Source organism: Gopherus evgoodei, chromosome 15 (assembly GCF_007399415.2).
Source record: "Gopherus evgoodei ecotype Sinaloan lineage chromosome 15, rGopEvg1_v1.p, whole genome shotgun sequence".
Lineage (NCBI taxonomy): Eukaryota > Metazoa > Chordata > Testudines > Testudinidae > Gopherus > Gopherus evgoodei.
The window spans coordinates 11,351,635-11,364,556 of NC_044336.1; the positions used below are offsets into that span (position 1 = coordinate 11,351,635).

Genomic DNA, 12,922 nt, shown 5'->3' on the forward strand with positions numbered 1-12,922 from the left:
GCCCTGAATATACCCATCCCTTCTCTGTCAGCCTGTCCCTCAATTTCAAGTAAGGATGGGTGGTTCACAACGAAAATGAGAATGGCCCAAACCTTAGCCCCAAAGTCCCATTAGAGGATGGACACGCACAAAGAAAAGAAAAGGGAAAGCTGAACTCCACACTATCTGCATTGATTTAGCATTAGAACCATCTACTCAGACCTGAAGTGTTTATTAGCTGAATTCACTGTCTGAGGAAATTTGCGTGCGCTCTGCTCTGCTCCTACCTGTAGGAGCTCAAAACAAGAGAAAACCATGCAAGAAAGAGAGAGGAAGTGAACCAAAGCCACATGAGAAGTCACATATAACCCTGGCCTTTGCTGAATACATACCTCGTCTGATTCTCTGCACCTTTCAATGTCAGTAACTGCATTGCTCTTTGTTCATTATGGCCCCGATTCAGCAAAGCACTTAACCTGCTTAAGTTTAAGCTCATGAGAAGTTCTGTTATAGGGAGCGGTACAACAGCGCTCACATGCGTAAGTTCTTTGTTACTTCAGGGCCCGTATGCTTAGAGAAGTGACCGGCATTGCTAAGCTGGAAGCTAGAGCTAGGCAGGAAAGCACCAGTCACTATCCAAGCAGAGGACTGGTATGAGCCAGGCACTTAGGCTGTGAATGTGAAATGAAGATGAACAAGGAGACTAAGTTATCAGTGGCGTTAAGAGTTTTTAATGTCTCAGCCTTGAAAGATTCCAGAGCACTTTAGAAATGACTGGCCTGCTCCTGCTCTCATTGTGGTCAATAGGAACTCCCCCCCTCCTTACTGATTGCAGCCACGTCCAGGATGGCACATGGCAGCTATTTAACCATGCCCACCAATGCGACTCAATCCTTTTAGCCTGAGACCAGAAGAATGACAGTGTGTCCCACTGAAACCACAGAGGAAATTTAGAGAGAATGTAATTAGCTGGTGGGAAGTGGGCCAGGACCTTGCAGGTAGCACTCATGTTCTGCAGAGAGGAGCCATGGGAATGACAAGGATGAGTGCTTAGGTACTGTGTCTCATACTACATCCAGAAGATGGCAAGTGAAGGTGCACTGTCAGGTTCACTTCAAGCCCAGGACAGGATGTGGCACATCAGAGTTGCAATGCTGCAATATCGTCATCACTACACCCGGCATATCTGATGCTGCAGGATTTGTCTGTGAATGAATGTCTGTTGCAGAGACAAACGCCCACGAGACTGATTAAAAGGAAGTCCTTGTGGACTCTTAGGGGCATCTATGCAAGGACAGTCTCAGAGCTGTAAAGCTGTTTACTGCAGGAGCGAGGGGACACAGGACAGTGAAGCAAGCACAGTACTTGGGGAGGGGGTCCAGTTACAAACTGGCTTGAATCACAAGTGAAGTGACTCCTAAGTAAGCTGCTTGGGAAATAGCTTGGACAGTTTAGAGCAAAAATGGATGCCTGTTTGGGTTAGACGTCCTTGGAGGGTTATGCAGACAGATCTCTCAGCCCTTCAGGGAGACAAGAGACAGGGCCACCCAGCGCTACCAGCATGAGAACAAGCTTTTAAGAACACTTGCTATAAAAACAGAAAGAGATTTAAATGATAACCCGAGGCTGCTTCCTGTTTACAAGGCGAGAACTAGATGATCTCCCAGGAGGGAGGCAGAGGTGCTTACAGCCCCGGGCACCCCTCCATGGTTTCTGAGTACATGTGATCCTTCCTCTTGCTCCTGTACTCTGATTGGCTCCTGTCATGCTCTCTGGTCTGATTGACTGTCATCCTCAAACTCCTGCTCCATATGCCTACCCCAAACATGGAGACCTCAATTTTTGACTTTCCACCCATTTTGTCACCGTAGAGTCATAGAAGTGTAGGACTGGAAGGGACCATGCTGAATCCCTGTCTCCTTTGTCTTCCCCATCCTCCTCCTTATGGTGTGTATCCTCCCCACTCCTCTCAGCCCAAACACAAATAATTCCTTCTCTGGTTAACTTGCAGTTAGTATCAGTGACAGAGTGGGGCAGGGGCCAGACAAGTTTAGTGTGGGCATATGGGTCTGAGGACAATGACTAATGAGAGTACAGGGATTTGAATAATTATCAAAGGGCTACTGAGAAATAATTTGAGAATGATTATGCAAAGCACTACTCATCAGCCAGTTAAGAGTGTATATTTGAGAAACAGAGGCCCAGTTCTGTGTCACATCCTGTAGATGCATCCCTCTATTCTAACTGGCTCTGGTCTGCATAAGAACTGTACAGTGTTGTCTCCTACCCGTGCAAATGGTTTTGCAAATCCCTGCACTCTGATTAGCTCCTGCCCTCAACAATCCCCATCCATATGCCCAAAAATTCCATCTCGGTGCAATTTGGGATAAGCTCCAGCCTGCATGGAGAATATCTGGCATCTGTGCATTGAACAGTATTAATCACAGCACAGATTAAATCAAGTAAGATGGTACAACATCCCTCCTTCCCCCTAGTGAAGGTCAATTCAGTGTTTCAGCTGTAAAATTAACATAGTGGTCTGGGCAAATGATACTCTGGCAAGAGCAACTGCTGCATGGGATGACGGGATGGACAGCACTCTTAAACAAGCTAAAAAACCATGTGGTCCTATGACTTCTGAAATCCCCTGCAGCATTTGAGCTGTTTCCTAACAATTCCTGATCGCCTTCGTTTTGAGCCTAGATCCGTGAAGGTTTCTTGTCGCCCTCACCTGGGCTGCTCTCTCGCCTTGAATCCTTTCATTATGTGTAGCGCTATTGAAGGGCCAAATCCTGCGATCCTTACTCCAGATGAGCAGCACCTTACTCCATGATATAATGAGATTCCGTGCATACCTATGTACCGCTCAGCCTATGGGTGGCAGAATTGTCACTACTAATTGTATTCCAGTAACAGTACTGGAATCGAGGCCCCACTGTGCTAGTGCTGGAGCTTAGCCTTGCCCCAAATAGACAAGACAGGCACAGGAAATATTACTGTCCCCGTTGTGCTGGGAATAATCATAGCTAGGGAACTGGAGTACCTAGAGAAAGTGGATCACATCGTCCTCTGGTTAAAATCCATGTAGATCAATTGAAGTCACCCAGCATCTAGTTCTAAATGATTAGCCCAAGGTTATGCAGGAAGCTTGTGCCAGAGCTCAGAACTGAGCTTACATCCCTTCGGGGTCAGTGCAGTCAGGCTTTAACCACAAGGCTATCCATCCCCTGAGAGGTCTGCCCTGCGTGAACAGCTGCATCTAAGGGATATTAAGCTCCCCATGTGATACCTTAGCGCACGTCCAGACTAACCCGCGGCATCGGCGGGTTAAAATCGATTGCTCGGGGATCGATATATCGCGTCTAGTCTGGACGCGATGTATCGATCCCTGAGCACACTTACATCGATTCCGGAACTCCATCAACCCGAACGGAGTTCCGGAATCGACACGGAGAGCCGCGGACATCGATGCCGCGCCGTCTGGACGGGTGAGTACCTCGATTTTAGAAATTCGACTTCAGCTACGTTATTCACGTAGCTGAAGTTGCGTATCTAAAATCGATTTTAATGCCCTAGTCTGGACGTGGCCTTAGATGTGGGTGTTTCCCAGCACTGCCCATACAGGAAGGCTAGTCCTCCTGGAGAACTGTTCTGGGAGGAGGCCCAGGAACTGGTTGTGAGGCACAGAGGATGACTGATGAGTGAGCACTGCTAAGAGGGATTGTCGGCAAAGGTTGGGAAGCTCTAGCAGTCTGTAGATTTGAGCTGGGTGGGAAATGGATTTTCTGTTCTCTGGGAAAATCCAAAATTTCCAATTTCTTTCTATTCTGAAACAGAACGGAAACCAAACCTTTGAAATTTCCTGCAAACATAGATTCTGGGAGGGGGAAAAAATGATTTTGCATTGTTTAAAACATTTGGTTTCGGTAAAATCAAAACATTTTGCTTGGATTTTGACCCATTTAAACTTCATACAACTTTTTAATATTAAAAAAATGAATTTTTGTTTGACTAGTGTTTTGAAGTGAAAAATCGTAACATTCTGTTCCAGAAATGTTGAATTGGGATGTTTTGACATTATCAAAATGCTTTGTTTTATTTGTTTAAAACTAAATGTCAAAACCACTTTTTAAAAACATTTTGATTTTGACAAGTGTCATTTTCCATTAAAAACATAAAAAAAAATTAAGAATTTCCAGCCAGCTCTACTGCAGAGGTGATTAACAAAGAGCTGCTGTCTCCCAATCATCCTGGAGCCTCTGCGGACTCTCCAGGGTTTATTCTCCTACATGTAATCTTTGGCTCAGGGTATGGCTACACTTGCAACTTCAAAGTGCTGCCGCGGGAGCGCTATCACGACAGCGCTTTGAAGTGCGAGTGCGGTCGCAGCGCCAGCGCTGGGAGAGCTCTCTCCCAGCGCTGCAGGTCCTCCACCTCCCCGTGGGGATTAGCTTACAGCGCTGGGAGCCGCGCTCCCAGCGCTGGGGCACTGTTTACACTGGCGCTTTTCACACCCCTGAGCGAGAAAGTTGCAGTGCTGTAAAGCGCCAATGTAGCCAAGGCCTGGGTCAAATCTCTCTGCCTGACCTTTCTATTCCCCTCCCTTCAGGGAATAAGGAACAGGGGAGGAAGCTGCTCAGGTTTTTGTAGCTGTGTGCAGCTACAGGAGTGTAGCACAGGAAGTCAGAGCTCTCATGAGATGACCAGAGTGTAAAGGAAGTTGAAAGATGGGGGGAAGGTGCAGAAGTGGCTTAGTCTGAGGGAGGGATAGAGGGAGAAATACCAGGAGTGTGATGCAGGCATCAGCACAGGAAAACGCTCCTTTGGCAGAGCCCAAGTTAAGCAAAGCCCAGAGATTTTTGACATGTGATACTGAACATGGTCTATGCATGCCCCTATGCAAACTAGATGGTTGTGCCCAGAACTTAGTGATCTAAGCCAGGCCTGCCTCTTCTGTTTTCACAGTGGGGGGAGGAGAAAGCCGCTGGGGAATAGGTTTGGTTATCATTGCACCTGGTTTTGGGTTGCTGAGCAGCTGGGTAGCAGAAGGGAAAGAGTCACAAATAAGCCTGTGCTCTGCTTTAGGAGCACATATAGTGGCCGTTCCTAAATGAGCTGCTACCTATTGTTCTCCCGATTTCCATACAGGGCTGCTGAGCCATCTGCAGGAGGGGCCAGGGGAGCAGGGAGTGTTTGTAGCTTTAAATGGATTGTGCTCTGCCAAAGGCTAGGGTTTAAGGATCTCTTCAAAGCCCCCCCGGGAATGGATGCCCAATTTCTCCCATTAATGTCTCATGGGAATTGGTGTCCAGATCCCTTAGCTGGCTTTGATGGTCTCAGCATCGTATCCTTCCATCTCCCTGTTCCCGTCTCCTCTGGCTCATATGGGGTGAATATGCCAAGTGCTCAGCAAGTCCCGGAGGCACTGAGTGTCCTCCAGTCGCTCAGGACCTTGCAGAATTGGTCCCCAAATCGCTTAGCCTTTCTCTTTCTATTACAAAACTCTGCCCACTTACACTGCAAATTACGATGAGAACATCTAAAGGGCACAAAGGATGGAGATGATGGTGGATTTGTCAACCCTCTTGTATGTTTCCTGGCTCTGTTTTAAGGGCCCTGAGAGCAGAGCTCCAGGAGCAGGGGGAACTGGATCTCCTTTCCCTTGAGTTGCTGGGAGGAGGGTTCTCTTCAATAGGACGCTGTTAATGCTGGTTTGTTTGCCTGCTATGGTTACTGCAGCTGCTCTAGCACTTCCCCTGTTCCCTGTTGTTTGTTTTTAGGACCAAGCTTTCTGGAAGGACAAAACCACCAAAGAACCTGGGTGGATTAAGGAACAGGTCATCTCAAGAGTGACTGTTTTGAGGAGGAGGAGGGTTTAGATGCTTACACTCCGTCTGCGTCTCTTTGAGACTGAGGTCATGCGTGGCAGGCTGGTCCAAGCAGAGATACGACCAGTTCCTCAGATTGGTTCTTGTCACTGAGCTGGGGCATGCTGGAAAAAGGAGAGGAACCTGGGACACTCTGTTGGCAGGGTCGCTTGCCCATATCAAGCTGTGGATGTTTCACTTGAGTGTTGCTGCAGTAAGCTTCTCTCCTCTGTGGTTGTATTTTATGTGACCACTTTGGAGGCAACCTTGGAATATGGGGACTTCTGGGCTACACTATCCCATGTAGAAATAATGGACACGCATTCTGAAGCTTCCACACACTACCTCCCAGGTTCATTGACATGTATTGCTGGTATGATAACCTGCCTCTGTACAACATCCTCCCCAGCTCTGAGGGGCTGGCTCTTGAGAACATGCTCCTTGGCAATAGAGCCCCATCCGTAAAACACACGCTGCAGACGAGGGGTGACCATTGATTCTGATGATCCTGACTCTCTAATCCAGTGTTCTGGTGTTGTCCAAGATTGTCCAGTTCACACAGTCCCGTATTGGACTGACAAGTCAGACGCCAACCACAGATCACCATGTCAATTGCAAAATTGCTGTTACGCATATTCCACTGGGAAGCATATTTCTCTTTAGCAGTTTTGCTTGTGGACAATTTAAATATCTGTATAAAGGCCACTGCGGCAGGAGCCTGGTCTCCCAAATCTCTCCCTGGTAAAGTGCTCTGCTCTGTCAGTTGGATAGTAGAAAGACGCTATTATGAGAGCTATAGTCAGGAAGCAAACTCCCTTCCTCCCAGTACTGGATGGGCTTGAGTCATCCTGCTGGCTGTTTAAGGTAGCAGGGATGGGTTAGGGCAGGGCGAACTCCTCCCTGGTGCATCTCTATGGAGTATGAGTGACTGATATAACGTGCCTGGCCCCTTGTTAGGGCTAGGAGGAGATGGCACCAGAAGGAGTCCCCCTCTCGCCGCCCTGCCCCAACAGCTTTAGTTGTGAGAACCTGCTTCCAAAAGAGGTTTGGAGGAATCTTTGTTTTTTCTCCTTCTCTGTCTTTGAGCTTGTTTCTTCATGAATGAGTGGGGTGGTTCAAAGGCCAGCCTTCCCCCACTTCCCATGCCTCAGTCTGTTCTTCGCTGCATGTGTGAGAGAGATTTCTTACCCCATGGAGAAGCAAAGGCCAGCCAAAGGATGGAGAAGACCGACTGTGGCCAGTAAGCCAGAGAGGCTGCCTGTGTGCAAACCCATTGATATGTCCTGACCTGGACAAAGGGCTCATGCTGTGTCAAGCGTTTGCACGTGGGGTTGGTTTGGGAGCAGATGTGCTGTCGGAGGTCGAGGTACATTTAGCTTGCAAATGGACAATGAGTAGCAGCAAAAACCTGTCCCAAAGGCATGTGTTACCATCCATCTGACTTATCCAGGCTTGCAACCATAGGTGCCGACTCCAGGGATGCTCCGGGGCTGGAGCACCCCTGGGGAAAAATTAGTGCATGCTCTGCACCCACTGGCAGCCAAGCTCCCCTTACCCCCCGCCCCACCTCCATTTCCTCCTCCTTCCCCTTCCCTGAGAATGCCACATTCGCATGCCTCCGCCTACCTCTCAGGGCTTCCCGCCAGGCTGTGGCCAAACAGCTGTTTGGCAGCGTTAGCATGCTCCAGAGGTGGGGCAAGGAGTGGGGACATGGCATGCTCAGGGGAGGAGGTGGGGCTGGGGCAGGGATTTGGCAAAGGGGTGGAATAGGGGCAGGGAGGGGCAGAGTTGGGGTGGGAACTTCGGGGAAGAGGTTGAAATGGGGGCAGGACAGGAGCGGGGCCTATGCTTGCAACCCACCAAGCTCACTGATCCTGTGCCAATGTGCCATTTGGGCGAAGGGGAGTTAGTAAAAATGCACAAGAAAGGGAGTAGTCTTAGGTGAAGCCACTTGTGTGTTCATTTGTAGATTGCAGTGTGGGTCCCTGTGTTATGCTATGGTAAGTGATTTATGTCAAAGCCAGAGACTAGAGCATTTAGGAGAGGGTAGGTAGGGAGTGTCTGCCTTCCCATGTCCTAAATTATTCACATCGCACCAGTACAGTAGTGATTCGACACTTGAAAAAAGATGACAGCGTCCTCTATCCCAGGTTGTCATTTTCCAGGTGTTTCCAGGTACTCTCCCACAATGGGACTCCAGTCCTGGTCAGTGTTTCCTCTAATTTTTCCCATGCATGTGTGGATTGATGTTTGTTATGTGCACCGACATTGAGGTGATGTGTGACATATCACATCCACCTTGGTGCACATAACAAAATTAATGTGGCAGGGTGGGGCCGAGGGGTTCAGAGTGTGGAAGGTGGCTCAGGGCTGGGGCAGAGGGTTGGGGTGTGGGTGTGCAGCTGAGGGTGTGGGCTATGGGGTGAGGCCAAGGATGAGGGGTTGGGGTGCAGGCTGCCCTGGGGCTACAACAGGGAGAGAGGACTCCCCCTGGGCTCGGTGCCTCTCCCTGTCGCGGTAGGGGCGGGGCTGGGCTGGGGCTGGGTACCTCTGCCCCAGCCGCAGCAGGTCTGGGGCTGGGCTGGGGCTAGCAGAGAGAGGCACCTCTTCATCCAGGACTGTGGGAGAGGCATCTCTCCCCGCTGCAGCCCTGAGCGCCTGCGCGGTGCTTAATAGGCTGCTGCACAGCCGCGCAGCTTAAAAGGAACTTAGGACCTGATTAATGATGGGCTCGATTCACCACTGCCCTGCACCTTGTGCCATCATTGGCACGCAGGGAAAGCAGACAGGTATCCCTTTACTCCTGCCTTCCACAGGTGGAAAAGCCAAGGTAAACGGCAAGCTGGTGGAGAATTGGGCCTAGTTCAGTGGTCCCCAACCTTTTTGTGGCCAGTAGCACATCCATGTTTTCAGAAGAGTGTGGCGAGCGCCAACAATTTTTCAAGGCTTATTTTGTATTTGTACATTAAATAATACAAAAATATCATATTTAATATAACATAATGTATGAATTCATAAGATAAAAAGGGTAATTTTACATGTAAAAGATATTCATTCAATTATTCGGCAATTACTCTTTCACCTTACCATGTGAATTTGCTCTTTTTTATCTACCTGTAAGAAAAGTTAAGGAGTTTTTACAAAATAAATATCATAAAGAGTTTTCATCTTATTTATTTTAAAAAAGTAAAACATTGTTGAACTGCTGGTCCAAATATATTTTTATTATTCTTTAACATAGAATGAAACCTGCAGCCTCAGAGTACTCTGTGCCCGGCAGGCACGGGGCCACGGCTTCTCTCCGGCCTGCTGAGGACAGAGAACACCAGCGCCTGCAGCCCCAGCGAAGCTGGAGAGAAGCCGCAGCCCTGCGCCTGCCAGGGACAGAGAACTCCAGCGCTCACAGCCTGCAGTCCCAGAGTTCTCTGTCCCTGGAAGGCACGGGGCTGCGGTTTCTCTCTGGCTTAAGCCATGGCCCCGTGCCTGCCAGGGACCGAGAACTCCGTGCCCGCAGCCCTGGAGTTTTCTGTCCCCAGCAGGTGCCAGGCCGCGGCTTCGAAGCAGGAGAGAAGCTGCAGCCCTGCCCCTGCCGGGGACAGAGAACACTGGCAGCCGCAGCCTGCAGCCCTGGAGTTCTCTGCCCCCAGCAGGCGCGGGGCCGCAGCTTCTCTCCCCTGCTGGGCAGTAGTCGGGCGCACATAAATGCCCCGGCGGGTGCCATGGCACCCGTGGGGACTGCGCTGAGGACCACTGGCCTAGTGCATTTATGGCTTGACTAGCCCGAATCTGCTGAAGTTCCTTGTCTTATGTATTTGTTTCCCAACAAAAGTGGTTCATAAAACTAGCCTCTGCTCATTCACCTTGTTTAATAGATTGTCCTGGCTAGGCTTGCTACTTGTTGTTTCTTAGCTGGGTTGGTTTAAGGGCTGGGCCTGTTCCAGCCCACCAATTCCTCTGGCTTGATTACTCCCAACAAAAGCCTCCCTACTGCTCCAAACACAAAGGCTAGATGTGGTACAGGGGATTCCGCACAGGCCAGGGGAGAAGGACTCCTTAGGTTGCAGTAGCTCCAGTTGCTCCTGTACCTGCTGATCTGGGTGGGGCTTCATCTAGCCAAAGGGCCAGGCCCAGCATTCTTGCTCCCTCTACAGGGCCGGCTCCAGGCACCAGCATTCCAAGCTGGTGCTTGGGGTGGCAATCTGCAAGGGGCAGCAGTCCCTGTTGTTTTGCCCCCAAGTAGCGCATGAATTGCCGCGCGGACGGCGGGGGTGCCCGTGTGCTGTTAGCGCGGCAGGCACGTTTCTGTGGTGGCAGCAATTCTGCAGCAGCTTCTGTGTTTAGCTGTCTGCGACGGCTTCAGCTAAATATAGAAGCTGCCGCCGAATTGCCGCCGCCATGGAAACGTGCCTGCTGCCCTAAAGGCACACGGACTCGGTAATTCGGCGCGCTGCTTGAGGCAGCAAAAACTGTAGAGCCAGCCCTGTCCCTCTAACTCTGCTGTCTGAACATGTGCAGGGAGCCCCTATGGGACTGAACTCCACTGTGCACAGAGGGTGCAGGACTCCTCAGATAATGGCCCCCTCCCTGTTCAAAAAAACCCCAGCAGCTCTGTGCCTACATGGTCCTAGTGCTTATGGAAGAGGAGTCCTAGTGTTGGTGAAGTCCCACTGTTGAACTGGAGACATCAGAGTCCCCTCTGTGACAGTGGGTTGGGATGTAGGCCAAGCTATGACTAGAGGGCAGGCATAGGCCTGGGAAATAGGGATGTAGGGGATGTTGCAGCACCCCCAGATTTTATGTGAGGCCACCAGCCCCACGCCCAGGGCTCCACTCCCCAGCTCATGTCCCAAGAGTCCGCCCCATGCCCCACCTGCTGGCTCCACACCCAGGGCCCTGCTCCTGGCCTCCATGCAGGACTCTGCTCCCTAGCCCTCTGCTAGGGTCCTGTCTGCCAGCCCCACTCCCTGGCTGCTGGCCCTGTGCTCGGGGCCTATGCCCCTGGTCCCGGGCCTGGGGTTCTGCTCCTGGGGCCCTGGCCTCTGGTCCCACTCCCTGGCGATTGGGTCTCGTTTCCAGGGGCAGTGCCCTGCTCCCAGGGCTCCACTTCTGGGGCTCGGCTCCTGGCTGCCAGCCTCTGCCAGGGGCTCCGCTCCTGGCCCCACGGCCCCCCTCTCTCCCCAGCTGTGGCCACAGCCTTGGCCCCCTTATGCCTGTCCGGGTCCCTGGCTCCTGGAGATAGTGCCCTGCTCCCAGCCTTAGCTTTGGGCAGGGAGGTGGAGGGTGCAGACAGGGACAAGGGGACTGGCTTTCAGCACCCCCACTACTAAAAATATTCCAATGCCATTGAGAGCAGGATCAGGCAGCAGGAGGAAGGGCTGGCTGGACTGGGAGGAAGATTGTCCGGGGTTAGAGAAGATCAGTGAGGTCACCTTGTTCATCTCCCAGCCAAATGCACAAATGCAAAGTGCCGTTCAGCACAATTACAATCATTTACAGCAGAGGAGCGGCCACCTAACCTGCTGTATTGGCAGCAAGGTGATGGTCCCCTGGCTAAAGCACAAGGCTTGGCAGCAGGAGAGCTGGAGGCTGGCCACCATTCTGCTACTGATTTCCTCCATGACCTTGGACAAATCCCTTAACCACGGTGTGACTTGGGATTCCCCCCTAGGGTGACCAGATGTCCCGATTTTATAGGGACAGTCCTGATTTTTGGGTCTTTTTCTTATGTAGGCGCCTATTACCTCCCACCTCCTGTCCCGATTTTTCACACTTGCTGTCTGGTGACCCTAATCCCCCAGCAGTGAAATGGGGGTGATAATGCTTAGCTGAGTAGCGGGGGAGCTGTGGAGCCCAGTTCGTTCACACGTGCGCCGTGCTTTGAGCTCCTGTGGGATGAATGCTCCCTGTTTTCCGGATCGCCCCTGCATGGCAGCTCCCTGAGTTTTCGAAATCCCCATAAGCTGAGTCAGCGTCACCTCCTCTCCTTTCTAGAGCGGAGACTTCCCTCTGAGTTACTGTCTCAGCGTTTTTATTTTTAATTGGCTCTTTTGAACTGCCCCCGCCGGTTCCACTGCACTCTGCACCCTGGGCAGTAATGACCCATCGGCACTCCCACCCCCCGCCACTGCCTAGCTCTGCTGCCCCGGGGGGTGCTCATTAGTCACGGAGTGACAAAGCCCCTTTGATCATTGACTAGCACTCTGAACCATGTGACCCCGAAGGGGGCGGGCCTTCCCTGCTAACATAGCCAGGAGCCTAGAGTGCTTCAGCTGCTTGGGTGAGTCTTCCCATTCTCCCTTTGTTCTTTCCAATAATCCTCCTCCTCCGCCTGCCTCGCCTTCTCCCCGGCCGCAGCTTCCCTCGCAGGGCTGGGGACCTGCATGCCCGGGTAGGGATGGGAGAAGGCAGCAACCCTAAACTGTGATCGTGGGCTGCTTTCGGTGGTAACGTGCGAGGCTCAGCAGAGCAGGCAGCCTTCAGCCTCCTGTCCCCCTTCTGGAGATGGGCAGGTTTCAGCAGCTCTAGCCCTGCTAAAAGCTTTCAGTCTCCAGGCTGAGTCATTGTAACCAGAGAGAGAGACAAGGATGGGGGAATTTTGTTTCCATGCTCCGACCAGATCCCGCCCGAGAAAGAAGAAAAGAGCTTTGTGCTTCCCAGCTCTCTCTCTTTGTAAATATTTGGCCAACTGAGCCAAGTGCTTTTAGTTTCTTTCTCTCTGGTGGTTTCTTGCCCTTGCTTTGGAAGGAGCTTGTTTTGCTCTCCTTGAGACGGAGACTTAACTGTAACTTTCCTCTTGCCTTTATCTAACAATCCCGTTTGAAAGAGTGCAGAGCGAGTGGCTGGGTGTTCCTGTAAGCCCTGGAGGTAGAGGGGTGGGAGTCCCAGGTCGGATTGTGTTCGCTTCAAATTCAAATGACTATTTTTCTTTACCCCATGTTTTCAAGTGTCGCGTTCAGTCAGTGTTTCTGCTGCTGGGTTACCCTTACAAGCCTTTTAATGATGAAAACTTTCAGGGCTGCAGGGAGATATAGTGAGGGGGTTGGGGGAGGGCAAGACGTTTTCTTGGCAATTTACTG

General features: G+C 51.2%; 1 protein-coding gene across 5 annotated transcripts in view; it reads left to right on the forward strand.

Moving 5' to 3' along the window:
• The window catches only part of SEPTIN9 (septin 9), a 267,635-nt gene that overhangs the window by 182,584 nt on the left and 72,129 nt on the right, over nucleotides 1–12,922 (forward strand). The window contains exon 1 of one of the 5 annotated variants that reach the window (XM_030534407.1): nucleotides 12,076–12,123. The exons of the other annotated variants lie outside the window; for them this stretch is intronic. The gene's annotated coding sequence lies outside the window, so the exon portion shown is untranslated. Of the gene's footprint in view, nucleotides 1–12,075; nucleotides 12,124–12,922 lie in introns of those variants that run through there. 5 annotated transcript variants of the gene reach the window in all.